Below are 27461 nucleotides of genomic sequence, written 5' to 3'. Positions count from 1 at the left end.
GTTCTTTGGTTGCATTCACCACATTTGAGGGGCTGAGTACCGCACGTAGCTAATGGCTATCGTATTGGACAGTGCAGATATAGAACCCATCATCAGGGAAGGTTGTATTGGACAGTGCTGCTTCAGAGTCGTCTTTCAAGTATCAGCTAATCAATTAACGCCATTAGATATGATCTCTGTAACATTTTAAAAAATACTCATTTTGAGATGAAGTAGGACAAAGGTATATTAGTAATGATGATGATGATGATGTGGCCAGAGATTCAATATTTATCTACCTGGAAAACTTGCTGGCAGGGGAATGCACTGCTTTTACTCTTCTCATTTGTGAACATTGCCAAAGAACATGTAAGGGAAACACTTAAGAGTATGTGATTCTGACAGAGAAACTTAAACAGATATGGGGAGGTCAGAGACAGGGAAGAGCACTCTCATGGTGGTAACAGACTAAGTTTACATTTTTTAGGAGACTCCATTCAGGTTCTGGGAGGATTATCACACATCGTTCCCAGTTGGTGAAGTGGAGTTTGTAGGTACTTGGTGCAACATCAGGGGACATCCACCCAACAGTGAATTATTTTAATGTTAATTGATGGACAGGGTCTCAAGTAAGCTATGGTCTGTAAAAGCAAAATTAGTATCAGCATTGCTTATTTATGAGGTATCCTGCGTGTTTTTTATCATGTATGCGAAGATATTTTTAGGTGTGGATTATATAATTTGAGAATTAAGCATTTGATGTTTTGCACCGTGCTTATCACATTTTAGGCTCAGTCGACATTCATGAACTCAACTGAGTGTCTTTGTGAGTTCCTAGAAATGGTTGGCAGGAATGGTGCAATGCAGCATTGTTGAAACTGTAACTGGTTCGTGATAATAGTATCAGTTTAGGGGGCCATGACCAGCATTTGATAAATGGAATGGAATGAAAAGGAAAATACCAGAGTACACTGTGTGTATCAAGAAAAAAATAGCATATTGTAAAAGTATTTGCTTCAAATAGGTATGCATGGGCATCCTGAGTCTCCATGAATTTTTTTTTCCAACATGGGTTATGGTCAAAAGTGTTTAAAAGCCAGGGGTAGAAAGGAGGTTCAGGTATCAACTGGATAGCCGAAACTTGTTGATAATGATAATGATAATGATGACAAGAATACCTAAAATTTGAATGTTTATCATGAGCCAATGCTTTTACTTTCTTACACAAATCACATTTTATTTGGAAAATGCTATATATATATATATATGTTATGATTCTATAATATAATGTATGTAGCAATGCTATATAAAATAACTATATATAGTAAGTTATGTAATAAAGGATAAAATGTAGGAATTTTCTAATTTCATTCTCACCTTGGTGAGAGTGGCAAGGTAGGCACATAATACTCCCGGTCTACACTTGAGCGGGGTTAAATCACCTTCCTGTGCCAGTAGAAGTTATGCTGGCTTTCCCCTCAGTCCACAAGAGCAACTTCTCAAATGTTCCTCTGTCTCTGGACCCATTTCTGTGCATCCTCAACTTCCCTAGCAAGGATGAACTATTTTTTTTCCATTGGTTTATTCATTATTTAGAGTTGTAAATAATAACTTTACAGCCTCTCCAGTATCTTCTCAAATTCTTCTGTCTCTTCTAGTATTTTATCAGACCGAATTATCCGATTTAAGAGACTCAAATTCTTTAAAAAAGAATTATTTTTAAATAACTCATGTAGCAATTTTCCCATGCCATTGTTTTAAACATGTTCTGCTTAAACTGAAGGCCATCACTGGCGGCAAGTAAGTGAAAATATGTTGAAATGTCAAGTGTTGGTGCTCGGGGAGTCTGGAAACATTTTAGTTTCAGTCCTTGGAGGCAAACTAGCCTCTTTAGACAAATACTCAATTGTTTTTCTTCCCAGTAGAGATGTAACCAGAGTCCTAGAGCCGAGGAAAAGCTGCCAGATGTCTTCTTTCTGGCCTGGCTTATTCCTTCAGGTCGGAACAGGAACAGCAAAGAAAATGAGTGGTTTCGAACTCTTCTTCTTCCAATCCCCACTTCTAACTCCAGCCTGATTTAGTACAACATATGTAGCCTTTTCCTTTTTCTTTTTTCATTTTGTGTGATATAATGGTGATGCAGAACAGCTGCTTGCTAACCTCACATTTTGTCTTTCATGCTCTCAGCCCCAATTCATGTCAGTTCCTCATGGTCTCAACTCTCTTGACTTTTCCCTTTCCAAGCCCCCAAATTCTCAGCCTTCAATTATTTTTATAGCATTTTGCTCACATCCACATTTTCAATCTGTGACAGCCTATTTGTGTTTAATGGACAATGCCAGTCCTTGTGGCTGGAAGAAGGACACGATGGCTTTCACTCTATGGGAACAATTATAGAAACCAGCAGGAAGAACACCGAAAAAACCCCAACTAAACAAAACCCAGAGCTCTAAACCCTTTCTTGCTAAGTAAGAATTTCCAAAGCTTAAATTCAGTAAATATTATCCTCAAATGGAAATGGGTAGAGAACTCACATGAGCCATATGCTAATTGGGGAATCTAGTTAAATGCCTATAGTTATCTAAGTAAAGTTAAAATAAGAATAGGCAGGTGTGACCGATGTGACTTCCTTGTGTGTTCCTATTTTGCTCTCGACACACCGATGACAGCAAATCTAAGATAAATATCAGGAGATATTTTTGTTGGAGTGGCATTTTGTTTGCAGTGGGTATTTTTGCTAGAACGCGTGGAGAAGGAATGTGGTTGGCTCCTTCACTTGGCTTCACTTCTTCTGCCCATCCTGTGACTGTTCAAGTCCTCCCTGTTGGGACAGAAAGATAATGGGAGCCACCAAGTTTTTACTTGATATCATGGCTGTTAGGTAGCTTTATACTCCCTGAGACTGGTAGGGGTTTAAGGCTACTTTTTTTTTTCTCCTGGCTGTTTCTGTGGGTTTTTTAGAACCTGTCTACTCCCTCACCCCCAGTACCGCCCCATTTGCCTAGTCATTGGGACCCTTTCATCTGTAGCTGCCTTGATACAGATGGTGTACTCTCTCTACTCTGGCTCTTCATGTACTCCTTCGTCGCAAGGAACCTGGAGTCATCTCCCGCTTTCATCAAGCGTCCTGGAGACCCTACAAGACAAGACCTAACATGGCCTCATACCAGCACTCCTGTGAGTGGCCCCATCTGCATCTCATCATGGGAAATACACAGGCATTCTCTGTGCAGATGAGCTCAGGCCCACCCAAATTCCAACACAGCTGCCTCTCCTTGAACTCATGTTGGCAGCTCCACTGCCCCCCCCCCTCCCGTGGCATTTTCAGTTTCCCGTGACTTCTGTAATGCAGGAGTCACATGTCAAGCTCTCTGAGTGGTCCCATTGAATTGCCCTTTACCAGGCTTGAAGTGAGAATAGACACCCCCAGCCGTTCCCACAGGTTTAAGTACTGCTCTCTCCAAGTACATCCTGCTTACAAATCCTTTTCTTGGTTGCTTTTCTCTCATCTCTGACTTTGATATTCTTGTTGTAGGTGAGGGGTCTGTGTCTTCTAACTAGTTCTTGGACACTGATTTGAAATTCTCTCTTGGGCTTCTTATCTCAAAACTGAGAGGAAATTTTCCATTTCAACATTCTGTTATACATATAACGAATTGACGCAACTCTCTGAGGACTGTATGTACTAGTAGGCCTAGATCAAGCTTTGCTCGAGCAAAGTGTGCTCTCGAGGGAGGTTAGCAGGGAATTCCTCCCAGGAAAACAGACTATTTTACAGACCTACCACTAGGGAATGCCTGGATTAGTGGAGCTTGCTCCTAAATGGTTTGAAACCCACTCTACCACAGGAGGTGGTTGAATTTTTTAATTAGAAAGAGGAAACATTTTTCTTTTATCAAGATCTCAATGGTAATTGGGTGCCAGCTGCTGAGGCATTTCCTCTCGACTGTGGCCTTTTGTGTTTAGACTGCTTTGTTATTCCAGCCTTCCATTGGACTTCTAGGCTGTGCCAAGTGGAGAATTTAGAGCTTGCAAATCAACTAGGTTGGCAATTTTCAGAAAGTTCCAGTTGCTTTGACTTTCTGTTTGAGCTCCACATGTCTTTGCCTGGAGGGCTGCATTCCCTGTATCAAATTGGCCTTTGCAAGAGCCTCCTACTCTCTAGGTCAGGGGTCGTTATAAATTAGTAGCTCCAGGCCACACATGGCCCACTGGTGAAATTTTTGTTTGGCTGTTTTGTTAGGTCTGCCCAGCGTTTTAAAAGGCAAGTCATCTAGGCTCATTTTAACTTAGATTGCGTTGTTCCTGTGTGCTCATTGCACACAACCTTCAGACATTTGGACTTTCTTACCTCTTTTTGGATCTCTTAGGACATCTTCCAGTGCAAATTAAGGTATACTCTGAAATAAACCAATATGCCTTTGTGCAATTGGGAGATAAGGCAAAGTACTTTCAGCTATAGTTTTCCATTTACTTTATCAATGATTGATGTGTTGTGGGGGAGGAGGAGTGATGGGGAAGTAACAAAAAGATAGAAAGGGGAAACTGGAAATGCCTCTCTGCGTGGCATGAGGACTGTGCAAGTGAGGGCTGGACACAAAAGAGGGGATATTTATTACACACATACACACGCACACACACACAGAGGGAGAATTAGATATTTACACAGATGCTCATACCCACTCCCCAAACACACACCAGGAGTACTTTAAAACTTAAATTGAGAAATTAGTAAAACAGATGAGGCATGACTAAATAGGCTTTTGGTTGGTGGTACTTTAATGGGACAAAAACCACACCGGGAAAACATACGTTTAATACTCTTGGATATTCTTTGAACTAGAAAGTGTCCTATTATGAGTTTTGTCTCTGTGGTATGAAAGTGGGTACACATTGAGCAGTCCCACCGACAAGGCCATTACTGTCTTCGTCACATGTGGATCTGGCAGCACCTCAGGAGGCTTTGCCAGCCCGCCTGTGCCCACCCCAACTGCCAGAAGAATTTAGGGAAGATGCTTTTTTTTTTTTTAAAGATTTTATTTATTTATTCGACAGAGATGGAGACAGCCAGTGAGAGAGGGAACACAAGCAGGGGGAGCGGGAGAGGAAGAAGCAGGCTCATAGCGGAGGAGCCTGATGTGGGGCTCGATCCCATAACTCCGGGATCACACCCTGAGCGGAAGGCAGATGCTTAACTGCTGTGCCACCCAGGCGCCCCTAGGGAAGATGCTTTTAATGGTTTAACTATTTCATGTCCGCTTGGAAGGAAGGAGCTGATGAACATGGCATCAAGCCACAGGCAGCTCACCCGGGTTCCAGGATGTGTTTGGCACAGGCCCTGTGAATCTTTGTAGTGGCAGGAACCTGCTTGTATCTGTGTCTTATCTCAAATCCAGAATTCTGTTGAAACCAGGGTTCTCTTTACCAGGCTAACTAAGGAAGCCATCACACTCCTGCTTGCCCCCCGATCTGTGGTCCTTTTGGGGGTGGGCAGAAAGGCTCATTCTTTCTTGCCTGTGCTACCCCCATTCCACTCAGGACATCAGCTAGAGGGTGGAGGCCCGTTCTTTCCCTGCTTTGGGTTACCTTTCTGCAGGAGAACACACAAGCTCACTGTTCCAGAACCTCTTAAAACCTTAGGCTGCAGTTCCTGCAGCATCTCCTATTGGAAAGTGAAAAAAGCTAACTTTGCTTTCCTAGGGTGTTTAGGTACTGCCGTTGATAGCAGTCACACTAAGCACTTATCCTGTGCTTACCAGGAGCTAGACTTTGTGTAAAATCATTTAATCCTCATAAGCCCCTAGGAAGTAGGGATTATCATATCCCTCTTTTACAGGTGAGGAAACTGAGGCACAGAGAGGTTGAGGACTGGTGTGAGCCTATGCAGTGACTAAGTGGCAGAAGAGAGAGTCACATCCAGGCAGCCTGGCCCCTGAATCTTTGTTCCTCATCACCACTGCCCAAACTCACTCAGATTAATGATATAAAATTCAGATGAGATTGATTTGAAAGTTAAATAATCTCCAAACGGTTATATAAATATCAGTTATTACTCTCCTTGGGGGTGAATGTTATAGACCTGACTTCCTTCTGAAGAGTGGAAGTCTGAGAAAGAATATCAGCGGCCCATGTTCTGACAATGTCACAGGGGTCATCGTATTAGTTTTCTATTGCTGTGTGATAAATTATCACAATTTAAGAGCCCAGGCTTCAAACAACACAGATTTATTATCTCACAATTCCTGGGGTTCAGGAGTTGAGCACAGGCTAGCTGGGTCCTCTGCTTAGGGTCAAATTAAGGTGGCAGCAGGGGCTGTGATCTCGGAGGCTCATGGTCATCTTCCCAGCTCACTGGTTGTTGGCAGGATTCATTTCCTTGAAGTTGGAGGCCTGAAGTCTCTGTTCTCTTGCTAGCAGTTGGCTGAGATCACCATCAGCTCCCAGAGGCCACCTCTAGTTCCTTGCCAAGTGGTTCCCATTGGTAGTTTGCAGCACAGGTGTTCGCCTTGTTCAGGCCAGCTGGAGGGCATCCTCTGACTTCCCGTCTCCCGTTGGCCAGCATGGAGTAGCTCTCCCATCACCACTAGCCATGTCATGTAACCTAATTGAGGAAGTGGCCATACCATCATATTTATAGGTTCCACCCACACTCAAGGAGAGGGAATGATACCAGGTGTGCACACCTGGGGGTGGGAATCTTGGGGGCCACCTAGAATTCTTCCCATTTTAGTCATTGTGGTTTTGGAGCCCATGGGAATGAATTGTGAGAAAATTATGGAATGGGTTACTAATGAATACGGATACACCACCAAATACGAATCACATTTCTGTGCTCTTCTGGTTAGTTCTGCAGAATCTGGAACCCTTGTACTTAGGGCTTTGAGGGGCTTTACTGCCATCAGAGCAAACAAGGCCACCGAATGCCCAGTGGTGAAAATCGCCCAGGTGGTTCTCGGACTTGCTCCTGGAGAAAGTTGATGCAGCTGCTCTTGCAGGCTCATGGGCTCGCCTATTTCTTACAGACTCTGCAAGCCCCATACAGAGTATTCTGCAGCAAACATCCGTTATCCAGGGCAGAGACTGTTCTTTGAGAGAATATAATTACTGCCTCTGTGCCACTGACCCAAAGGCAATTGTTTCCTTCCCATACAGTGTGGGCAGAGTCTGTGTGGGAAGGTGCTGGTTTAATTTCTTTCACATATCACTTGCCCTTTTCCTGGGGCAATTTAAATCTCAAAAGTGGTTCAGTCAGGAATTAGCATGGAGGAGCTCCAGGGTCAGCGTAGTACAGTAAGGCAAAGGCCTTCAGGAAATCCCGGTGAGTCATGGGGCAGAAGGCTCTAGAGTAAACAATGCTGTCCTCACCAGGCTGGGAATTTTGTTTGTGAAGTTAATTATCTGCACAGATATTTAAACACAGATCACTTAGGGGTGAAGGAGGGGAATAAAAAGACTTTATTTGGACACAGGTTGGGTGCTTTGGAACTTTAGGTGTTGAAATAATAAAAATCTTTTATTGATATAAGAGGTTATTTACAAAGTGCTATCAGTTGAGGTCAGGATACTTTATTCTTTCGTTTTCATGAAGATTTAACAACAACAACAACAACAACAACTGCATCTCACGGTCAAGTAGGAGGTAAACAGGGGTGAAGCATTTCCGTTTATTCATGTCAGTAGTCATGTTAAAAATTGGGTCCTCTTAAAGTTCTAGGCTGAAGGCAGTAGCCTATCAGGAATACTTAAGTGATGGTACTGAGAGCATTATATATATATTTTTAAAGATTTTATTTATTTATTTGACAGCACAAGCAGGGGGAGTGGCAGGCAGAGGGAGAGGGAGAAGTAGGCTCCCATTGAGCAGAGAGCCCGATGTGGGACTGGATCCCAGGACCCTGGGATCATGACCTGAGCCAAAGGCAGACGCTTAACTGAGCCACCCAGGTGCCCCTCATTTTTATATTTTGATTATAAATGTAAGTAATATATGTTCATTGTAAAACAAAATTTAAAAAATAGAAGACAGAAGAAAGTAAAAAAATGACCATAATTCCAATAACAGCTATTGCTACTTTGGTATACATATGGATGGTGTTGTGCACACACATACATATATACAACAATTTGTTAACATCATTTAAAAAATTATTCCAAGTATATTTTGAGATTTTTAACAAGATTTTAAATATTCTTCTATAGTATAACGGTATGATGGTGAAGCGTATGGAGTCTGGGATCGGATTGGACTGCCTGAGTTTGAATACTGGCTCAACATTATCTAATTTGGTGGTCTTGGGCAAGGTACTTAACTTCTTGCCTTAATTTTCTCTCTGTAAAATGGGGACAATATTAGTACTTACATCATAGAATTATAGTAAAGGTGAAATTAGTTAATGTATTTAAAAGTTGCTTGGAATAGAGTCTGCCGCATAGTAAATACTGTATAATGTTTGCTTTTATTAATGGTTGCATGGAATTTGATTTTCTGGGTGAGCCATAATTGAATCTATCATTCATGGCTTGATATTTGGTTGTTTTCAATTTTTGATTACAAATTATGAAACCCTTGTACTCATTTTTAATGTGTTTATTTTATTTTTATTTGTTACTTTTTAATTGATTTGTTTTACTCAAGTATCATTGACATACAATATTACCTTAGTTTCAGGTGTGTAACACAGTGATTCGGTATTTATATATATTATGAAGTGATCACCATGAGAAATCTCATTACCATCTGTCACCACACATAGTTATTACAATATTATTGACCATATTCCCTGTATTGTGCTCTACAGCTAATTAAAAAAAAAATCATTTCTTGAGGCTGTATTCCAGGAAATAATGTTTGGACCAAAATATATGAATCTTTTAAAGGTTGCTGTTATTTATTAGCAAATTTATCTTCTGAAAGTTTGTACCAGTGTACACTTCCACCTATAGTACTGAGAGCGTCTGTTTCCTCTTAATCCTCACTTGTTCAGACAAAAGTAGTGTCTTATGTTCTTTTGATTGGCAGTCCTTTGATTACAAGCTAGATGTTTTCCCATCTGTTTATTTGTAATTTACATTTATTCTTTATAAATTATTGCTTTCTGGATTTTACTTATTTTTACATTTCTCTCTCTCTTTTTTTTAAAGATTTTATTTATTTATTTGACAGAGAGACAGCCAGTGAGGGAGGGAACACAAGCAGGGGGAGTGGGAGAGGAAGAAACAAGCTCCCAGCGGAGGAGCCCGATGTGGGGCTCCATCCCAGAATGCCGGGATCACGCCCTGAGCCAAAGGCAGACGCTTAACGACTGAGCCACCCAGGCGCCCCTACATTTCTCTATTAAAGTAACATTAGTGCTTCTTATCAAAGACCTATTGAGTGCAGTCAACAATGAGGAAGATGGCGAAGACAGTTGTCCAAGGTGGATAGCTCATGCTGCAGAGCCAGTAGCCTCATGTAGTCGGGTTTTCGTGCAAGGTTGGTCCAGCCTCTGATCTTCCATCAGAGATGTTTTGTCATAGTGTCTGTGTTCTTCAAATTCTCCATTATTGTTGTTTTTGGGTTATGCTTCTATAGCAACAGTATAAATGTGTGGTATAAATAAATAATGTATTGTGCAAATTATTCAGGGAAGTGTTGGCATGAATGATTCTAGCAACACTGTGTGATTGAGATCTTGCCTCTGAAACTTCAGAAATCATTTTGAATTGATAGCTTTTTGTCAGGGAAATTTCATTAGCGACAGTTTTTGTCCTTACATCATGGTGAATGTTATGACTACCTGGGAGAGAATCTTTCAGTTTATTAAATTGCTAAGTAGCCACCTAACGGGAAACTGTCAGTAATTTTGTGAACATGTGGCAGAATATTTTTTTAAATTTTTTTTATTATATTATGTTAGTCACCATACAGTACATCCCTGGTTTCTGATGTAAAGTTCGATGATTCATTAGTTGCGTATAACACCCAGTGCACCATGCAATACGTGCCCTCCTTACTACCCATCACCGGTCTATCATAGACAGAGTACTTATTTTTAAAGGTCCGGATGTGCAACAGACCTCAGGAGCAAGCTGGATTCACTGTTTAATTAGTTTCTGCATTCTGCTGCCTTCCCCTCTGGCTACAGGCTACACTGTTGCTGAGTGTTGGATATTAACACTGTTGATATTCTCCTGCCTTTATGCAAATCTTGCGGTCTCATGGCAGGCTAAAATATACCCGATAAAAACATTTATAAAATAGCACAAAAACATGTAAACTTTGGAAGGTGGAGGGAATGTGCTCTGTTCTGGATCAGTGGGTGGAAGTTCAACATTTTAGGTTAATGTAAAGAACTTTTTTTTTTTTTTTTTTAAATCACAAGAAGTACTCAGCCGTAGTGTGGCTCAGCATTTAAAAACTTGCACTGGGATTCTTCCAGCAGAGATCTGTTGATCAAAAAGTAGAAGTTACTGAATATAAGGTGAAAAGGCAGGATCTATGCATTGGGTTGAATCTCAACTCTGAGATTTTACAGTTATGTCAGTTTAAAAAAAAATGTTTTTAAAATCATGTGACTACTTATCTAAAACTGTCAAATTCATAGACACAGAAAGTACAATGGTGGTTCCACAGGTTGTGGGGAGGAGGAAAAAGGAGTTGTTATTTAGTGGGTATAGAATTTTGGTTTTGCAAGATGAAAACCTTTTGGAGATCTGTTTCACAATGTGAATATACTTCGCATTACTGAACTGTGCACTTAAAAATGCTTAAGATGGTAAATTTTATGTTGTGTGTTTTTTACCACCACCACAACAAAAGCAAAACAACCATGTGGCTACTATGAGTTTTGCCTTAGGCCAGGCACTGTAAGGAACACAGAAGTATGAGACAGTCTCTGTATATAGTTGGCTTATAGTTCACTTCTGCTGTTAGAACCAAAATGGCTGTGCAGGAGCCCAGGCATCCACAGGAGCTGGCCATAATGTCATCATTGCTACTGCCACTGCTTTTCCCTTCTTCTTGTTTTCCATTCTTCTGCTAGTGCCCCAGTTGAGAGAACACAACAGGCAGTCAGTTGGTGAGTTAGTCTGAGAAATGCGGTGTGCCGTCAGAGGAGGGTACATAGAAGAGAGAATGTGGAATTGAGCAAGAGCAGAAACTCTTAGGCACAGTCCACCCCTTTGTCTCTTCTGAGCCATACACAGCCTTCTATGCCAACCTAAACTTAAAAAACAATAGCAGCAACGTTATAATGCTTCTGTGGATGCTACTGTCCCTTTCACAACTGAAGGTATACTCACTCTTTCCCTGATAAGGGAGATACAAAGTTCCACAGTGTATCCATACTGAGATGGTATTAACTTTGTTCGTAGGTGAGCCCAAATCCTATTTATTTTATAACCCAGAAAGCTTAATTATACAGTGAACTATCAACCAACATTCCTTATATGACATAGGGAAAAAGAAAAAGGGGAAGTTGATTTCTATATACAAAATATGAACATGAAGAACAAGAAAGAAAACAGATGTAGTTGCTACAGTTCTCACTTCTGTAACTGACCTTAAACCATAGTTAATATATATGTGTATATCTAAATCTATCTGCATACAGATATCGAACCTATGTATATAGGTCTATATCTATGTCTATAGCTATATATTTTCCTTCTTTCCCTATCCATTTCCCATGTTTCTTTCTCCTTAAATAGCCCTCTGCTTGTAAACATTCTTTTGCTGGTAGGTTGACACAAATCTTTATTCCTGGAGAATCTGTCCTTAGACATCCCTCCTTTATTGATCTGGTAAAATCTTCTATTAACTTTACTACTAGACATAGAAGTAATAACTGGAACCCCAGAGAATCCTCTGGATTACAGACGTGCCTGTATTGTGCAGCTGCAAGCCTATTTCATCTTGATAATTGGGACCAATCACCCCAGTTCATATCGTAAAACCTTTCTTTGTCCATTGGTTCAATGGCATGAGGACTCTAAAATGACCAGAGGCAGTCTCAAATTTGAGTTCAGTGGAACCATTCTTGTGCCCACAATGGAAACATTTTCCCTTAAGAACTAATAACTCTAAACGAGCAGAGCCCTAAATCTCAGGGCCAAGCAACAAAATTGTGATTAGGTTATTAGGTGTAACAATAGGAGCAGGTTCTCCAACTTAAACTTTTGGTTCCCAGACTTAAGTATTCTAGTTATGGAAGAAATAATGTCTTCCATGGGTTGTGGATTCAAGGTGTATACTGCATCCTGTAAGGTAGTGCCATAAAGTTTCAAGGTGTTATCTCCCAGTGAGTGACATAATTGAGGCTTCAGTAGGTGCTTCCACCATTCTGTCAGGCCAGCTGCTCCTGAACAATGGAGTATGTGGCAAGGCCATAGAATTATGTATTCATAGCCAGTTGCTGTTCCTTCATTGAGAAATTTCCCTGGACAGAAGAAATGTGAGGGGGACTATGATGGAAAACAAGGCATTGTCTAAGTATGTGGATGGTGGTGCTTGCAAAAGGCAGATCCATATCCAGAATGTGTTTGTTCCAGTGAAGACTAATCTTTTTCTGCCCCATGACGGGAGGGAACCAATGTAAATCAACCCCTATCAGATGGCTAGCTCATCTCTCAGGGCTCATTGTTGGCGTCTGCTCTTGGAGGGTTGAGTACTCAGTAATGGTGGGAGCCACATTTGCCTTGGCGAGTCTATGCATAACCTGCTTCATGGCTGCCATGGACACTCTCAAGAGAAGTCCTTGGATACAGCACGGGGTAGCTGAGAAAAGAAGGCTAAGTGACATCCTCAGAATGTTTTATCTTGTCTACCTGCCTGCTCTATAGTAGACTATGCACATGAGAGATGAATACTTCATACCCTTTACCCATTTCAAAAGGTATGCATATACCTATTCCTCAGTCCTCCTTTTAACCAGTTTCTTATTTCTCTTCTTTCTAATCCTGACCATCTGGCCAAATCATTAACTACTATTTATGAGTTAGTATAGATTTGTACTTCTGGCCATCTTTCAGTTAAAAAAGTAGATATCCAGATATACTGTAAAGTTCTACCAACTGGGAAGATTTTCTTGCTCCACTATTTTTCAGGGCCACCCTTACTTCCAGCAAGTGCTGATATATAATGGAGAATCATCTGTAAAACATGCCTGAGTCTTTTTTTCCACCATCAGCTGGTTACAGGGAATTCCTCATGAGGTCATATGTGTGGATTGAGAGAAAGCAGGGTAGCCAGAGTAGGTGGCGGTCGAAATCCGAGTCGCCTAATCACGCAACTTATTTGTACCTTCAAGACATGCAACAGACCCATCTTACATATCACTTCCACTTGGTGACAGTGTGGCTGAACTTACCTGATTTTATAGCTTGGTGGGTCAAATGACACAGTTAGTTTATTCTGGGCAGTTCAGGGTCATCAGGTGTCTAAGGCTAGGAGTCCTACCTCCACAAGAGCCTAGGAACCGGCTTTCAAGGGTAAATATCAGCAGTTGTTTCTCAGCGGCAGAAAATTAGCAGAAAAGCCTAATTTTGTTCCAAAATGCTAGTATTCTAAGTTGTGATTCTATATAGGGCTTGCCCCCAGATTCCTACAGCATCCCTTCTTGTACATGGAAGATGGGCTACAACATTTTTGGGGATCACAGGGAGGTTCGTTAGGAGTGGAGGCCACAGAGTTCTACGTAACAGTGAACATGTTTTTTTCAAGGTTTCCTAGTTGAACTATAATCCTTTTTAGTTGATTTTTTTCTAGTATTGATTGTAGAAATGTACTGAGTGTATTTTAGCCCCAATAGGAATCATTATTGCCTTATTTACCTATCATAACTCCCCCAAATTTGGAAAATATCAAGTGGTTCTTTAGATGCTTTTTCATCTCCAGGGAGTTTACGGGAAATTTCTTTCTTCTTTTTTTCTTTTTTAATTAATTAACTTTATTGTAAAACAAAGCACAGAAAGACACTCCCCCTTCCAAATAAAATATGTAGCTTAATAAATGTTCATAAGGCAAAAAATATTTGTAATGACCATGCTGGTCAGGAAATAGAAATTTGCCACCTACTCCAGAAGTCCCTTCCGTGTGCCCATTTTCAATCATAGACCCTCCACTTTCCTTCATAAGGGACCATTATTCAGACTTTTATAGTAATCACCCAAATGTGTATCCCTAGATAATACTTTTTTATAAATATTCACTCATTTAAAAAATTGATGCACCTTTCTTTTAATATAGGTTCTCTCTCCATCTTTTTCTTTTCTGTGTAGTTTAGGTGTGGATGAATCCAGCCCTCTGACCTGTAGAGTTTCTCACAGTCTGCATTCTGCTGATTGCATAGTCCTGATACATTTTACCGTGTTTCTCTGTTTTCTGTATTTCCTGCAATGTGGTAGCTGTATTTTAAGGTTTGATCAGACTCAGATACAATTTTTTGGCAATATTAGAGGAGTGTTCTTCCATCAGGAAGTGCATAATACCTGGCTCACTAACAATTGTTGATGCTCAATGCTTAGATTTACTTATTTATTGGGATTGGTAAAATGGTGATATTCTAGTTTAGACTATTTTTCCCCCCATTCATTAGGGGTAATACTTTTATAAAGAATTGTTTCCCTTCCTCTACTTTTTGGTCACCCGTGTTATAGTTCATATAGGAGAGACAAGAAAAACATTTGATTCTTCTTTATTTATCAGATTTCAAAATAATGAATTTGTCCCCTTTCATCCTCCACAGGTGTATATGCATGTGTGACTTGTGGATGTAGGCACGTATGATGGGCAGCATTTAGTTGCAATTATCTTTTTCAAAGTTCAAAGCCCAGTGGTAGCCTTTTAAAGTTGGCTCCTCTTTACTTTCCCTGGATATCCTTGTAGATATAAAATTCTATGGATTGAAAATTCAGGAATTACTTTCTAGATCAGCCTTTTCTTCATTCATTTATGGCCTAAACTGACCAGGGAATAGTTTTTCAATAGGGCTCATGCTCTATAGAAAGGGAATATGTGCTTTCTGTTTACAAATATTCTAGGCTTTGTATTTAGGGACCAGAGCACTGGCTTCCTGTTGGGCCATTCTCTTTGGAAATGAGATTGCTTTGCCAGTGTTGTTCACCTTTTCCGGAAAGATTTGATATTAATAGTTTTCTCTGGAATGACGCATTCTTCTATGAGGCATGTGCTCTTGTCTGTCTAGTCAAATATCTGGAATAAAATTGAAAACAGTTGAAACACCGTCTTTTAATTATTCCCCCCTGAAATTCTCTATGTAATCCAATAAATATCTACAAATTAACCTTTGGGGAAAAATTTAATTAATCTTATTAAATATGAGATCGCCTCAGGCTTTTTTTGTGTGGGGTAGAAGAACTTGCATTAAAATTAGCTTTGCCTTCAAAATGTCATTTCCCAGCCTCAAAGGAGACTTATCACATCCCTACTCTTTTGGTAACTGCTTTTCCTTTAGCTCAAATGCTGTTTTCAGTTTTCATCTTCTTGAGCTTGGACAATTCTGAACATTTTAACCCTCTCATTTCTGTTCCTGTGACACTGGCCTTCAGGCAACAGGGCTCCTGAGAAAATTTGACAGAAGTAATACTTGACCCAGCAGACAAAAAGAGAACCGTCCATAAGAAAGAATAAAGGTTTTTTAAAAGAATCTTATGGTATCAGTGACTGTGACAATTTTCTTTTGGTTTATATCATTCATGTTTTCAGACTGGCTAATATGGGTTTACACTTATGGGTGTTCTTATCGTAGAAGACTGTTCAATAAAAGATCTGATTTTCTGGCCTTAAGTCTTTAACTGGACATCCAAGGCCCTCCATGGCCTTATTACTGTCCTTCTCAAAAGCCCTCAGTGACTCTCTGTTGCCCAGTGGACTGAGTACATACTTTTCACTGTGGTTTTAATTTACCTCTGCAGGCTCACCTCCTGTCTTTCCTATGGATACCTCTTCAGACCCGCTACATCAGATTGCTTCCATTTCCCTGGTATAACCTCGTGCTTTCCTACTTTGGCCTTTGCTCATACAATTCTTTCCATTTGAAATGACCTTCCCTTCCATCTCTATGTACAGAAATAGTTATTGTTTTAAGACCCGTTTGAAATGCTCCTCCTTCATGAATTTCTTCCTGATTCCTCCAAAGGAATTACTTTATCCCTACCTTTGAACTCTCAAGCAATTTGTGGATGGCAGCTGCTTTGTGTTATTTTGTTATATGGTTAAATTAATATTGCTGTTACCATCATTTATGTATTTGTCTAATATACCCGCTCATGGAAGATAATAGGATGACCATATATCCAAATGTTCCTGAGACAGCTCCAGTTTTCCTGGGACAGTCCTAGCACCCTCTCTGGTTAGCATCCCCTTTCACTCTCCAAAGTATCTTCATTTGAATAATAAATTAAGTAGTCACTCTTAGAATAAGTAACTGGAGGATTGGGGCTTCATTCATATCCATGTTGAATCTCTGGTCTTTTATCAGGAAAGGCAGTATAAGGGCAAAGAAGTTCACAGAAACAAGACTGTCTTGTGCAAGGCCACTGTGCTGAGGCCATCAGGAAATGTTGAAGGGATTAGTTTGATTCCTCCCAGGCCTGTTCTCCTACTGGCACTGCCCAGAAGCTATTACTTTTCCATCAGAAGGCTAGGTTCCCTGAGGGCTTAATGAACAATCCTTTTCAACACGAAGGGCTATGGGCATTGTTCCCCCTTAGGTCAATGCAGTTAGAGCTTCAAAGGAGAATATTTAGTGCACACATAAAAGGGACTTTATTTCCTTCCTTATTATTTATTTATTTTTCATTCTTTTTTATTTTTAAAATTAACCTACAGAAAAGTTGATAGAATAGTACGTAGTCACAATTTCTTCATTTCACTCTGTGTGCTTTCTCTCTCTTGCTTGTTCCATAGATACACACATTGGGCTAAGTTTGTGTTTAAGCAAGATTGATCTATAAATGTGCACATTCTTTTCCTGACCCTCCTGAATATAGGTTAAGAACATCATGATACTTCACCCCTAAATACTTCCACATGCTTTTCCTGAGAACAGGGACATTATACATAACTGCAACGTCATGATTATACCCGAGACGATTAACAATAATTCCAAAATCACCTAATGCACAGTCCATACTGAAATGTTCTTAAGCAGGTTTTGGGTCCAGAAGCCATTTGATCCATGTCTCTTCTATCTCTTTTAATCTTGCAGTCTCTGCCTCTGTGTGTGTGTGTGTGTGTGTGTGTGTGTGTGTGTGTGTCAGCAACACATGCTGTTCGTGTGCAATGCTTGGAATTCTACCTGCTCTCTTCCTCAGAGAATTTTGTTTTCCTCACTCAGTTTCTTCTTCCTCTCTGATTCTCTAAAGATATTTCCATCTTTGTCTAGTCTGCTCCTTGCTTTTTATAATTGAGTGATGAAGAATCTGAGATGAGTTAATGGGCTGGAGTAAAGGAGAGGTGGGAGGAAAGGTGGGCAGCTTTGGAAGTCCTAAGGCTTTAGAAAGGCCAAGGTTCCTCCTTGTAGCCCACCCAACCCAGTAACTTGAAGATGTGGGGGCTGGGAGAGGAATGGAAGGAACTTTTGCAAAGTAAGTGAGGCTGGCAGTACCATGAATTGGTTGAAAAACTTTTATTGTGTGCTAGGCACTGTGCTACTCTGGGGGTAAACTTTGGACCTGAACCATCCCTGCTTCACAGAGGTTAAGTGTCCATTGAAGGCAATGGGCTTAGAATGAATAACCTTTATAATAAACATATACATCAGCTATGATTAAGTACAATAAGGGAAAAGAATAGTTACCTACAGAGTATGTAGCAGAAGAACCAGATTTTCTTTTGGGGCTCAGGGAAGGTTTCTCAAAGAGAGTCACTTTGAACTTGAGACCCAAAGAATGAGTTCAGGTTAGGCAAGTGTAGAGTAGTTAGAAAAGGGCATACTACATGTGCAAATGGCTGCCCAGAGCAGACCCTCCAGAGGGCTGGGAGAGCTGGAGCTGAACAGTGCAGAAGGAGGGTAGTATCAGGTGAACAGAGAGGTAGGAGACAGACTGCGTTTTCCCAGGGAGGAGTTTTCATCTTGAAAGAAGCAGAATTGTTAGATGGACCCTTCTGGAGGTGGGATGGGGAGGGGTTGGTTGGTTAGAGAATACAGAGACCTGGATATCACAATCAATGGAAACTGTAAGCAGTGTGACAAGGCTGGAGCATGCAGTATGAGGGGGGACACCATGTTGAAGTTTAAATTCTTCCTATAAGTAACCCATTGAAGAGTGGGTATGAGCAGGGGAATGACATATCAAACATTAACTTGAAAAAGATAAATGTGAAGGACAGATGAATTAATTGAAGACATCAAAGGCTAAAAGACCTTGAAATTGTCCAGTAGATAGGGGGTAAAGACTTGATCTAGGCAGTGGCAGTAGGGTAGAGAACAGGAGACCAAGATGCTCAGCAGGCACAATCTATAGAATTGGTTATTGATGAGAGGAGGAGTGTTAAATAATGTTCAGCTTCCTGGCTTGTGTGATAAGTGGAAAGGGATAGCAAGAGGGGAACAGTTTGGGGCAATGGATGATGAGTTATATTTATCCCTGATAAGTGCTAAGTGCTTGTGGGAGATCCAGGCTGATGTTACCCAAGTAACTGATTAGTTAGTGTTTTCTGACATTGACGAAATTCTCTCTGAATATTTTTGATATGTTAACATGGTATTTATTGAGAGAGTTGGAAGCATGCAAACTACTTATAAAGGAGTACTTGCATTTTACAACTGACAGATTGCTTTATTCTGAATGGCTCATGACAGACTTGTTTTTTTGTATTTGAGAGACATTTGACTTTGTCACAGTTTTGAAAATATGTTATTTTTGGTATGTTTAGATGGTGGGTTTTCAAAAACAGTTAAATATTACAACTAGGCTTGCTGCGTTTTGTTTTTTTCCCATTCAGTTTCCCATTAAATATACAAGTATAACATCTGGCACTCTTCTTTTTAAGGACTCTGAAAAAAGAGCTGCAAGGATTAGACTTAGCACTTGACAAATCATCCAACTGTAATATTTTCATCTAGAGTTGAGTCTGAAGCTGACTGAAATGGCCATGTCAGGAACAGTACTGTGTAATGTCACAGAGAAGCCACTTAGGAGAATTCCTAATATGGTCAGGGCATTCTTGAGATGCATGGAATAGCCCATTCGTATGGTATCATCCAAGATGGGAATGCAGCTATAACATGTCAAGTGACAGGATCCACGGAGCACTTCTTTTCTGTTATTTGTCAGACTACAGCCTCGTTGGCTGATAATGGCAGTACTTTCTTCTTTCTTTGCTTCATTTTTCAGTAGCAAATCCTTGGACTCTGAACTGGAAAGTTCCCTTCCCACTTGAAAGTCATATATTCTTAGAGTTGGAAGGGACCTCAATAATTATCTGAATCTGAACCCTGGCATTTTTGCACATGAGAAAAATGAAACACAGAGAGGTTAAACGATTTGGCCACAGTCATCCACATAATTATTGAATTCTCCAGCCCACCTAGACTCCCCCTTCCAAATGGGCAGAGTGGCAGCCTCCCTCCTCCTTTTAGTTTATTTGCCAGAAGTTAGTCTTTTTTCACATTATGAAGCCACTTGGAAATAACCTAACTCCTTTGAAAGGAGAAATGACATGTTTTACTCAGCAAACTTATTTTTTCCAAATGGGTTTTCATTCTAACCCTGTGTGACTCCCCTCTCTCCTGAGAGAGCTTTCACGGCACTGTGTGACATCTCTCTAATGGCCGGCACTGCCCAGCTGGATGTCTGCAGAACAGTTACAGCAAAACTCCATGCACTTTGCAGCATGGCATTGCCTCCAAGTTCAGGAAAGGAGAGATGCTAGAAACTGGTCAGCACCTTTGCCTGAGCCCTTGGAACGGATGATACCAGGAACTTCTCCAGAAGCAACCATTTATCAATATGAAACTTTTAAAAGGATCCTTGATTCTTTCAATTAAAAATCTCACACTAGTGTCCTAGGGCTGAGCACCCCTGTGACTTCCGAGGCCTGTAGTCTTTGCTGCCACTGGAGGACGGGTGTGGGGTAGGCAAGGTTTTCCCTGGAGGATGGCCCAGCCAGGGGATGCATGGGAGACTTGGAAATGAGTTTGAGTGAGAAGAGGGAAACTTACCATTTACTGTCTCAGCTTGTGGGGAAAGGATGTGGGAGCCTGGTACTCAGGAAACATAATGTCTGCTCAGTCCTTTCTCTCTACACTTTCCCCCAACAAAATAATCGTCTGGGTCTGGGGTTGGGTGGGGTGGTGGGAGCAGGTGGTAAGCATTGCTCTAGCTCTGTTGTCTGTGCTCTGTGCTGGGGTTTCGAAAGCCAAAACCCTTTTCTCTGCTCCTGCTGGAACATCTCTTCTGTGAGACGGTGGACACTACAGGATCCTCCTTCCGGAAAAGGGGAGGGTCTCAGGGGATAAGACGAGGAGGGGGAAACATCAATTACTAGCTCAAAGCAGAATCCTGCTACATTTGTAAGAGCTCAGTTAAAGGAAAACAGGGACTGCTTAGTGCGATGTTCTCAGTCTGAGCTGTTTCCAAGAGCAACAAATGAGTGCTGTTATCTGAGCTAAGCACACAGAATGATGAGAAAATGCATCCTGGTGGATTATCCTCAAATCTTTGGAGTAAACAGAATTTTTTTCTTGCTGTAGCAAAGCTTAATTCTGTACCAAAATGGTTATAGAATATTGGAATTTTATGGGAACTCAGAGATGATGTGTGCTGGATCTTCTCTGTCTTCCCAGAGCTGGTCATCCCCCTACTCCACGTTGTTCCGAGACCTGCGACACTGATCTCCAAGGATCACATCGATGGGCTTATCTGCCCTCCTGCTTCTCCTTGGATTTGGCCATTAGGAGGTCCCCACTTCACTACCCCTTGGCAGTTTCCTTAACCCTGTGCATGCCTTGTAAATAATCCCCTTCATTAAAACTCCCATTTAAGTGTGAAACCTTTTTCTTTCTGGGACCCTGAGTATGACTGCTTTACAGATGAGAAAACTGGCACAAAGAGAGGCCCACTGGCTTTTCTGCTTTATCTCTTTTCTGCTCCTTTTTCCGCCATGGTTGAGCATTCGTAAATTGAGACCCCAAGACCCTGGAATGCTGGACTGGGGATGAGGGAACTGTAGTGTGCTCTGCTCTAATGTGGTGGCACATTTCTAAGAATTTTCCTTACTTAACAAGGGTGTTCTTAAAAATGGTATTTTACATGGTATGTACATACGATGGAATAGTATTCAGCCTTAAACAAGACGGAAATCCTGTCATTTGCAACAACATGGATGAACCAGCCAGTCCTTCATGATTCCACTTATAAGAAGTGTCTGAAGTAGTCACACTCGTGGAGCAGAAGGTAGAGCGATGGCTACCAGAGGCTCAGGGAGGTGGAAAAGGAAAGTTGCTATTCAATGGCTGTAAGATTCAATTAAATAAGATGGAAAAGTTCTAGAGATCTGCTGTACCACATTGTACCTGTAGTTAACAACACTATTATACAGCTAAAAGTTTGTTAAGTGGTTAGATCTCTTATTTTTTAAATCATACACACATAATAAGAAGCAAAAAAAAAAAAAAGAGGTATTTTAATAGGTTAAAAAGTCATAAGGGAGAGGACACACCTAGGGGAGGACTCTGTCCATGAGGGCGTGGCTGGACTAGTGGAAAGCCAGGAAATGCTTTCTTAGTTCAGGATGGAAGCACCGGTGCCAGGGCCTGGCTGGAGGACAGGGGCCAAATTTATCCCACGCCCCCTCAGCCCAGTGCCTTGAGCACTCATCACCCTCCTTCAGTGAGTGACCAGTCAAAATTTCAGGTCGTGCTTTTGAGTGTGTGTGTGTGTGTGTGTGTCCGAGTGTATAAAAGAGAGAGAGAATGAATTTGCATTCTTCCTTTTATGAACTTTCCTAAGTTCTCTGAAGAGTCTTTTTTAACCTCTCATATTTCATTGATTCTAAGACAAGTTTTATTTTTCTCACATTTTGAAACTCTGATCTTTTTTTTTTTTTTAAGATTTTATTTATTTATTCAACAGAGATAGAGACAGCCAGTGAGAGAGGGAACACAAGCAGGGGGAATGGGAGAGGAAGAAGCAGGCTCATAGCGGAGGAGCCTGATGTGGGGCTCGATCCCATAACGCCGGGATCACGCCCTGAGCCGAAGGCAGATGCTTAACCACTATGCCACCCAGGTGCCCCGAAACTCTGATCTTTTGTTGCAGTTGGTCAGGTGGTAGTTGTCCTGTAGTTGCTTTGCCTGGGCGTGTGTGAACTTGGTAGTTCTGGTAGCGTGACAAGACAACTGAAACCCCTTATTGTTTCAGTCAGTGATCCATTTGATGACCATCTGAGAAAGGAATGCAAGTCCTAGGTGTTGACTGAAATCTTCTGGCATCTATTAGTAAGATTTTCCTGCCAACACTTGTGGATAAGTATCAGAAGCTTAGAAGAAAATCCTGAATGCAATACTTGAGCACTCTTTTAGGAAATGCTGCAGTACTAAAGCTCTTGGTGGTAGAGAGGACAATATTGTGTGGGAAAACACACTCCCTGGGTATTGTGTCAAATGTGATTCAAAGAGTGGCTTCTGAATGCGAATACCTAAACCAAAGTAAATTTGCATACCTAACCAATTTATTCCACTCACTGTTTCATGTTTTCCTTTTTTGTGGCTAGGATAAAACCCAGGCCTTACAGAAGTCCAATAGAGCTCTTTCAATAAGTATGAAATAAAAGTTCTAAATCGTAGTGTATCACAGTTTAATGTGCAGTCGATTTTTTCTTCCTTATTGTTACATAAAACAGCATTGTGTCTCACCATCAGCGAATCTTAACAATCGATGATATGTGGTAGGAAAGTAGGAAGTCTATTAAATTAGCAGCATGAATCAAAAGATGAGTTAGAAAGCTAAGGAGTGAGGAATGAGTTTAGAAATTCTTTTACTCTATAAATATTTATTAAATTTTACTGTGAGACCAGGGCTAGGCGAGGCTTAAGGTTATAGCTGTGAGAAAAACAGCTGTGATCCCTGGGCTCACAGAGAAGACAAGATCTACTGAATTAGTAGTTACATGCATGATGTTACAGAAAAGTGCGGGCTTCTTTGGAAGTGTAAATAGGGGAACTTAGGATGATCAAGGGGAGCAGATGGCTGACTGAGGAAGTGACACTTGAGTGGAGAATGGAAGGGCAAGTAGGAGTTAGTCAGGTGGAGGTGAGTGGGGGAGGGGGAGGGGTAATCCTGGCAGAGGGAGAGAACAGTGCGTATGAAAGCAGGGAAGTGGCAAGGAAAGAGAAGCTGAAGGAAGTGCTGTGTAGCTGGAGTGCAGACAGTGGTACAGACATGAGAAAGCTGGAGAAGTAGGTGGGCCTCAGATGATGAAGGGCTTTATAGGACATGATGGGGAGGTTGCCCAAGAGTAAGAAGTTGTGGAAGGGGTTTCAGGAGGGGTGTACTGTGTCATGCTCAAATTTTAGAATTGTCATTCTGGCTGCTGTGCAAAAATGGAATGCTGTAGGTCAAGGGCAGATGAAAAGAACATGGTACTAGCCATCCTCACTCGCTTCCAGGGAAGGAAGTTGGAATGGGCAGAAGTTATCAAATGATGCAGGGGAGTCCTGGAGTAAGCAATAGTTCTCATCACCGGTTGCATTCCTCATATATTATATCCTTAGTTCCTGATAACCTAAGACAATAACTTTCTTTGTTTTTGACAGAGTGACTTCTTCGGACTTGAGGTTACAGCGTGCTTTGAGAAATCTGCCACCAGGTAAATACAGAACAAGAGTTTTCAGGTTTATAAGCCACACTTCTCTCCCAACACTCCCTAAGACCTAAATTCAACATCTTAATTTGATCCTGCAATAGCCCTATGAGTCAGGTGTTGCCTTATTTTCATCTTGTACATGAGGAAATTGAGGCACAGAGAGGCTAGGCAACTTTATCAACATGCACAAAGATGTTTATTGCAGCATAAATTATAATGAAATGAAGCAAACGAGGAGAGAATCTAAACATCCAATAGTAGTTAAATTGTATCAAATCAATTATGGTACATCATATGATGGATGTACTTTACCAATATTCTTTATCAGATTCAGAAGTTTCTTTCTTACTCCTAGTTTGTTAAAAGTAAATTAGTTCACCTGTACATTGAATTTTATCAAATGTTTTTCTAATCTACTGAGGTGATAGTGATTTTTATCCTTTGATAAAAATTTTGTTCATGGTGATTTACATTAATTGATTTTTTAATGTTAAGCTACCTTGCATTGCTAAGATAAAACCAACTTGGTCATGATATATTATCCTTTTTGTACTCAGTAATATGTAGTTTGCTAAATTATAGTCCTGAGACTGGCTAAAAATTTCCTGTCTAGTATTTTCACTCTCAGGAATGGTTTTCAGAATATTAGAATTACTGGCTACTTGAATGTGTGATGAAATCTGACACTAAAACAGTTTGGGTGTGGTGTTTTCTTCGAGGGAAGAATTTTCACCTACTATTTTAATTTCTGGTTTGTTTAGATTTTCTATTTCTTCTTGAGTCAGTTTTGGTAAGTTTGGTTTTGGCTACATATACACATTTCTGTTGGCTTTGTATGCAGGAGGGGAATTTCTGGGTCTTGGAGTAGGTATATGTTCAGCTTTAGCAGACTCTAGCAAAGAGTTTTTTTCAAAATGGTTGCATTAATTTAAAAATTTACATTCATGCAAGAATATCTGATAGTTCCAGTTTTCTGTATTTTTTCCAATACAAGGTATTTTCTGTTTTTGTTTGTTTGATTGGTTGGCTTTTTATTTAAGCTCTACTGGTGGGTATATAGTATCATATTATAGTTTTAATTTGCATTTCCCTCTAGACTAATAAAGTTGAGTGCATTTTCATATGTTAATTGACTGTTATGTATCTTGTTTTATGAAAGTCCTCTTCAAATCTTAAAAAAACTGAGGTGATTATTCTTGTGTTTTGAAAAAAATTGAGTTGTCTTATTGAATTATCTTTCTTACTGAATTGTAGACATTTTTAAAATAATATGTATTCTAGATTTGAGCTTTTGCTAGGATATATGTGTTGTAAATATCTCCTCTTTTTCCTGTGGTGTACCTTTCACTCTTTTTTAATGAACAGTAATTCCTTTTAAATGGTACAAATTATTTTATTTTATTTTGTGGTTGGCACTGTTGAGCCCTCTTTAAGAAATCTTGGCCTTATTCCAAGATCAGAAAGATGTTTTCCATTTCCTTCTCAAGCTATATTATTCTACTTTTACATTTTGATCTATAATACATCTGCAGTTGATTTTATTGTGTATAATGTGAAGTAGAGGGTCAAGATTAATTTTTTCTATGTGGATACACACTTGACCAAGCACCATCCTTTGGCCATAGTACTAGTTATCTATTTATTTATTTTGGGTAGGCTTCCTGAGGGATAATTAACACACAGTAAAATTTACTCTCTTGAAATATATGGTTTGATAAGTTTCAACAAATTTATACAATCATGTAACCACCACCACAGTCACAATGTGGAGTATAGCCAACACCTGGAAGAGTGTTCCTTCATACTAGATCTACTTTCCCTACTTGCAGCCCTTGATAACTATTGATCTGATTTATGTCCCAGAATTTTTCTTTTCTCATAATTTCAGACTTCTTTCACTTAGCATAAAGTTTTTGAGATTCATGAATATGTTTGCCTATATCAGTAGTTTGTCCTTTTTTATTACTGAGTAGAATTCCACTGTGTGGATGTACCACAATGTATTTATCCATTCACCAATTGATGAACTCTGGGGTGATTTATAGTTTTGGCTATTTGAATAAACTACTGTAATCATTAGTTAATGGGTCTTTTTATAGATCCATGTTTTCATTTTTTGTGGTTAAGTTACTAGCAGTCAGGGGCACCTGGGTGGCACAGCGGTTAAGCATCTGCCTTCAGCTCAGGGCGTGATCCCGGTGTTATAGGATCGAGCCCCACATCAGGCTCCTCCACTATGAGCCTGCTTCTTCCTCTCCCACTCCCCCTGCTTGTGTTCCCTCTCTCGCTGGCTGTCTCTATCCTGTCGAATAAATAAATAAAAAATCTTAAAAAAAAAAAGTTACTAGCAGTCAGATTATTGGATCATATGGTAAGTATAGCAACTGTATGTTTTAATATTATTTGAGAAAAATCCCTCTGGCTGTTTCAAAAGTAACTATGTCATTTTGTATTCCAGTCAGCAACATATGAAAGTTTTACTTGCTCCACAGCCTCCCAGCACTTGGTATTAATCAGTCTTTGTAATTTTAGCAATATGAGTTGGTATACGGTGGTACCTCATTGTACTTTCATTCTCATTTCCCTAGGGATTAATAATGTTGAACAGCTTTTTGTGTGCTTCTTTACCATCTGTATATCTTCTTTAGGAAGTGTCTGTTCCAATCGTTCAACCATTTTTAAACTTTCCATGTCTCTACTGATTTTTTCCATCTTTTCTTGTATTTTATTCTCCTTTTCCATGAGCACCTTTTATATATTAATCATAGCTATTTTAAAATCTCAGTCTGAGTGTTCCAAAATCATCTCTGTCTAGTTGCTCTATCTTGACAATGGGTTGTTTATCCTTAGTTTTAAAAATATGTCATAATTTGGATTGAATGTTGGACACTGCTTATTGAAAAGTAGTAAATAATAAAGTAAACAGTAGTGCTACCCAGAAATGGCACACTCTTCTTTTGTAAGGTGATTGATGGGAGGGGTTGTATTAATCTTATTAGCAGACGACAGGATCAGTAGTTAGTAGGGAGTTAACTAAGGTGGGGTTGGGCTCCTGGTTGCTGGAGTTACCTTCAGCCCAGCCAACTCCAGCATTCTCCAGTGGTGGCCTGTAGTTACCTCATGCTTAGTGTGGCCAGTGTGCCAGAGGGTTTTTCTCATTGTCCAAACTCCATCCTCAGCTTTCAGCAGACCCACCACACCTGCTCCACTGAAGGGATCTCTCTCCATGTTGGTGCTCATCTAGAAGGAGACGTTCTTGCCCTGTGCTCGGTGTAATGCAGTGGCTGTGGTGGTGAGGTTGTCCATTCTTCTGGTCCAGCCTCAGTCTTAGGCAGGCCTGTGTGTCTACACCTCATGACCTGGTCTTTGTCCCTGTTCCTGTTCCTCTTCATGGCAGTCAGTCTCTGCCTCATGTCTGTGTCTTGGAGGAAGAGAGCTTCCTGCCCCTCCCTGAGTGGTAGCCGACCTCTTCTTCCTGTCGGTACTGGACTCTGGGTCTGAGAGTTTGTTGTCCTTGCATCAGGGCAGATAGCTTTTGCTTCTGCCCTTCTCAATAATCAGTGGATCTTTGCTTGGATCTTGGGAGTGGGAAGGTTTTCTGGTCCTCTCCCAGTGGTTTAAAGTTCTTAATGTGGAGTAAAGTTGTGGGCAGTGAATGGGTTTCTTGCCTGTG

The 27461-nt window shown here is 40.5% G+C and overlaps 1 protein-coding gene across 9 annotated transcripts in view; it reads left to right on the top strand.

The window, feature by feature from the left end:
- Window positions 1–27461, top strand: part of NCALD (neurocalcin delta) — a 390461-nt gene that overhangs the window by 92452 nt on the left and 270548 nt on the right. For 8 of the 9 annotated variants that reach the window (XM_057308107.1, XM_048212708.2, XM_026495623.4 and 5 more), the window contains one exon: window positions 23739–23791. The gene's annotated coding sequence lies outside the window, so the exon portion shown is untranslated. Of the gene's footprint in view, window positions 1–23738; window positions 23792–24549; window positions 24579–27461 lie in introns of all 9 variants that reach the window. The other variant, XM_057308109.1, reaches the window with a different exon arrangement.

The sequence above is a fragment of the Ursus arctos genome, unplaced genomic scaffold, assembly GCF_023065955.2.
Source record: "Ursus arctos isolate Adak ecotype North America unplaced genomic scaffold, UrsArc2.0 scaffold_6, whole genome shotgun sequence".
NCBI lineage: Eukaryota > Metazoa > Chordata > Mammalia > Carnivora > Ursidae > Ursus > Ursus arctos.
Note: the sequence above shows the minus strand (reverse complement) of the source record. Positions and strands in the feature narration are given on the sequence as shown.